Source organism: Chamaea fasciata, unplaced genomic scaffold (genome assembly GCF_029207755.1).
Source record: "Chamaea fasciata isolate MVZ Bird 193981 ecotype frontalis unplaced genomic scaffold, bChaFas1.0.hap1 SCAF_29, whole genome shotgun sequence".
NCBI classification, from domain to species: Eukaryota; Metazoa; Chordata; class Aves; order Passeriformes; family Sylviidae; genus Chamaea; species Chamaea fasciata.
Window position 1 is genome coordinate 948,906 of NW_027094114.1, and position 5,020 is coordinate 953,925.

A 5,020-nucleotide genomic window follows, 5' to 3' on the forward strand; every position below is an offset into this window, starting at 1 on the left:
CTTTCTCAAACACTTCTGTTGCTGTGTTTCTTTACACAATGATGTCATCAATGTACTGTAGATGTTTTGGAGCTTCACCCTTTTCTAGTGAAGTTTGGATCAGTCTATGGCAGATGGTAGGACTGTGCTTCCACCCCTGGGGCAGTTGGTTCCAGGTGTACTGCACTCCCCTCTATGTGAAGGCAAACTGGGGTCTGCATTCTGCTGCCAAAGGAATGGAGAAAAATGCATTGGCAACATCAATAGTGGCATACCACCTCGCTGCCTTGGACTCAAGCTCGTACTGGAGCTCCCACATGTCTGGCAGAGCAGCGCTCAGCAGTGGAGTCACTTCATTTAATGCACGATAGTCCAGTTAATCTCTATTCTTCTTCAGATTTACGCACAGACCAAATGGGGTTGTTGAAGGGTGAGTGGGTTTTACTGACCATCCCTTGGCTCTCCAGCTCTCGAATCATCTTATGGATGGGGATCACAGCATCTCGAGTTGTTCTATACTGTCGGTGGTGCACTACTGAAGTGGCAATTGGTACCTGTTGCTCTTCCCCCTTCATAAATCTTACTGTAGATGGATTTTCAGCCAATTCAGGCAAGGTGTTCAGTTGCCGGATGCCCTCTGTCACTACAGCCACTATATTAAATGCTCACTTGAGTCCCTTTGGGTCTTTGAAATACCCACTTGGGAGGTAGTCTATGCCCAAAATGCATGGGGCCTCTGGGCCAGTCACAATAGGGTGTTTCTTCCACTCATTTCCAGTTAGGCTCACATCTGCTTCCACCAAAGTAAAATCTTGTGATCCCCCTGTCACGCTAGCGATAGAGACAGATTTTGGCCTTACATGTCTTGATGGAATTAATGTGCACTGTGCACCAGTATCGACCAAGGCCTTATATTCTTTTGGTTCAGATGTGCCAGGCCAACGAATCCACACAGTTTAAAAAAGACGATTTTCCCTAGCATCTACCTGGATAGAGGCAGGGCGCTTCCAAGCCTGGTTATCCTTCTTTTCTTGGGCATATGTCTTAGACATTCCTTCAAGGGGGTCAGACATGTCATCATCATCATACCTGGCAGTTCGGCTACGGGCAACTGGAGCTGCTTCCTTTCTGGTGGAACTTCCTCTGTGAGTTTTTCTTTCTTTCACTTCATGCACCTGTTGTGCCAGAGCAGCAGTAGATTTTCTATCCCGTTTTATCATGTTTTCTCTGCAATCATGCAGGAAGAAGCACACCTGAGCTCGTGGAGTGTACCCTCTCTCCCTATCTGGGGAACGCCTGCTTTGGGTACCAGAACCTCTGATCTGTAATGCTGAGATTTGGAGAAGGTCCTCTCTAATCTCCTCCCTGAGTTTCTTATGATTCTCCTCTATCTTATCTTCCAGTTTCTGTAGATGTGTTTCCACAGCTGCAATTCTGGCATGTGTTGGGCCATGCACAGCATCTGCATATGCCCGGAGCTTCTTTGCCATATCAAGCACAGTCTCGTCCGTGTCTTCTCACTTCATTATTGCTAAAGCAGAAGAGTTTTCTTGTGGCCCAAGTCGTATAAGTTTTTGCCATATCACAGATGTACATGGTACCAAGTCTGGGTTCCTAGTGTTTATGACATCTGAGAAGACCATCTCTGCCACTGCCATTTCTCCCAAGCATTGAATCCCTTGTTCTATGGTCTTCCACTGGGTTTGCTGCATATAGAGATCATCTGCACACAGGTATCTTTCTGCCACACTTCTTAGGACCCGTACCCAGAGACTGCAAGGATTAGCCTCTCTCATCATCTGTTGGTCGATGACTGGATCAAGTGACAGGGATCCCAAATGCCTCACTTCAGTGCCGTCCAGAATTGTAGCCTCACCTGCAGCATCCCAAAGATGGACTAGCCAACTAATTCTAGATTCATCAGGTTGTCGCCTGTAATCCTTTCTTAGGCCCCAAAGGTCCTTCAGGGAAATGGAATCAATCTTGGCTTCTGATCCTGTGCCCGATGCTTTGGCTTCTGATTTTGGTGAAGGTCCTTCTCCTGGGTCATCGTCATCCACTGGTCGATCGGTTTTCTGTGTGTGCTTCTTTGCCAGAGCAACTGCCAGGGGCTTAAGCTTACTGTGTGATTTAGCTGCTGACTCAGGCTCAGGTTCTGATTTAGCTGCTGGCTTCATGACTGGGGTGTTGGCTGCCGCCTGAGTGACTGGGGTAGCTGTTGATTTGTATCCCTGCCCCCCTGCCTCTGTCTGCTGCCCTACAGTATGGAGCAGTGTGCAATAAGCATATGCCAGGGCCCAGCTTACTGCAATGATCTTTTCCCCCTTAGAGGCATCATGGTACTTCTCTTTCAGGTATTTCCCCAGCTTGGCTGCATTCTGAATTTGTTCACGTGGGAAGTCACAGCCTATAGGATCAGAAAATTCCTTAGGGAGTTGGCCTATATCCTCCCATTCTCCACACCACTCAAGATTTTCTATGCCTGGGTCTACCCCTGGGTCAGGGGTTTTATCAGCCCCTCTAGAAATCTCAGCCCTCATTCTAGAAAAGCTGCAGACTGTATAGAGGAAGCTTATCAGATTAAATACCAGAAAGATGGTCTCTGACACTTAGGGGAAACTGAACATTCTCCAATAGTGATGTAACAGATTTAGAGAAGAAGGAAACGAAAGACTGCAACGCTTCATCCCCTCCTCCTCCTCCAATAAACAGGGTGAATAACCATAACCATGAACTATACATACCAGGAATAGATTCCAGCACCTTTATAAACTTCTTACAAATTATCACCAAGCCAAGGCCAATAGCTACTCTAATCCGTGTCCCTCTGCTGTAAAAACTATATATTAGGGACAATACCGGAGCTATTTCTGGATATGAAAATAAACTTAGGGACCACAAAGGTATTAAGACCTCAAAGAAGCCTAGGGACCCAAAGCACATCAAGGCCCCCACCCCGAGAGACAAATTCAAACAACATAGCTACTGACTGCTTTATACCAATACAGAGTACTTGCAGCCAAAAATACAATCAGTATAGGGTTTTTTCCACTCTCTCTTGCCCCACATTGGGTGCCAGAAAAGCTGTAGAGGTTTAAGGCAGATTTGGGAGGAAACCTCCTAAGGGGCTCTCCCTCCCCTCCCCTAACCAGTTAAGGAAGAAAAAAACTTCCTCAGAGATAAGTTGAAAGAATCCTGTTTATTAAACAGGCAAAGCACTCCCCAGTACAATAAATTGGACAATACTCGATGATAAGAACTTTGTGTCGCTCTGGAGAGATAGATTTAGAAAAGAAGTCTTTCTTGGAGGTGGTTGCTCTGTCTCAGTCCCTCTGGTGCTGGGAGACGTTGCTGCGCAGGATGGATCTTGGTGGGTTCCAGGTGTGAGCCCCCCACGGCGCTCCCCCGGCTCCTCAGACTAGAGAGATTGTAACAGTTTCAAGGGAAGGTGAAAAAAAAAGAGAAAAAAAAAAAAGGAAAGAAAAAAGGAAAAAAAACCACCAAAAAAACAGGAGGAGAAGAAAAAAAAGCAAAGCTTTTCCCATTTTACTAGCTACTCACTAACGAACTACTTTTGGTTACATCTTACAATTGCAACCAAAGACGATATTCTTCCGCAAAACTTAAAAATAAAGCTTTAAAGCTCAGTTGAAATTTCAAACTTTCATTCTTTTGCTTTAAAAAAACTTCCAGAAAGCTTTAAATTGTTTGAAATGTTTAAATTACTTCCATGTTTTAAGTATAAGCTTCTGGTTTAGGGCAAATTTGGGAGGAAACCTCCAAATGGGGTTCCTCTGGAAAGCAAACCCAAATAGCCCCTCCCCCCAGCCAGTCCAGGAAAAGAACTTCCTTGGAGAAAAGTGGAAAAAACTATTTATTTAACAAACAAAATGCCCACAAACATAAAGAATGAATAATTTGAAACAATAAAACCTTCCGTTCTGGAGTGAGATGGCAAATTGAGGAAGTCCTTGCTGTGGGTGCAGCTTCACTCACTCTCAGTCTCTTATTCGTCCCACCGGAGGTCCAGGCCCCGATGGGCCGCAGGTGCCAGCTCCCCAGTGCTCCTCTGGGTTTTTCAATCCAGAGAAGGTTTAAACAGTCCCAAGAAAAAGGAAAAACACAGTCCAGGAAGCTTCTCTGCCTCAGCTAGCTAAAACTAAGAGCAAAGCAGATCTCTGTCCCGCTGCTGTCCGAGCCTCAGCTGAACACCACCGTCCCAAGAAAACAATGCAGAGGCATGAATGCTGTTTTCTCAAAACAAACTGCATGCTTCTTCTTTCCCTGCTTTGCTCTCAGAACCAGTCTCAAAGGCACAGAACTCAATATACAGCACAAACAGAACAGACAATTGAGGATACAAGCATCATAAAGTCACCCTAGGACTGTTACTTTGGTGTCTAAAAGAAGATGAAACCCAGAGTCTAAATCAACCAAAAATTCTCACAATTCTTTGGATAACAGTGGATAATGGAAATACAATATACTGCTGTAATACCAAAAGTGAGATGGACAGTCAAAAAAAGTAATTATCAAGAGCACCCAAATGATTCCTTATACAAAAGCAGTAGCTCTCCATTGTGATGATCAAGGTATGTAGAAAAGGAGAGCAACCACATATTACCTGATATCAGAATTTCAACCAACTGATATAATGTTATGTCCTGGTTTGGAAAGACAGGTATCTGCTAAGGAAGGCAGGAGCCTCCCTTGAAATGGAGAATGTAAATCCCCTCCCTCTGAATTATTGTAATTTTGAAATTAAGGGGCTCTCAGGCAAAGATATGGGAATAGGAATAACAGTTCTTTACTAGGAAAATTAAAATAAAAATGTAGTAGTACATAACACCAAACAAACAAAAAGAAAACACTGACAGTCAGAACACAACCTGACACCCTGTTGGTCAGGGTGTTGGTAGCAGTCCAATCAAGTCCTTCTGGACTGACAGATGTGGTTCTGTTGAAGCAATGATTCTGTAGAAGGATGTAGTTTTCCTCTGAAAGTCCAGTGGTGGTGAGGTGGGTACGGTCTTCCTCTGGG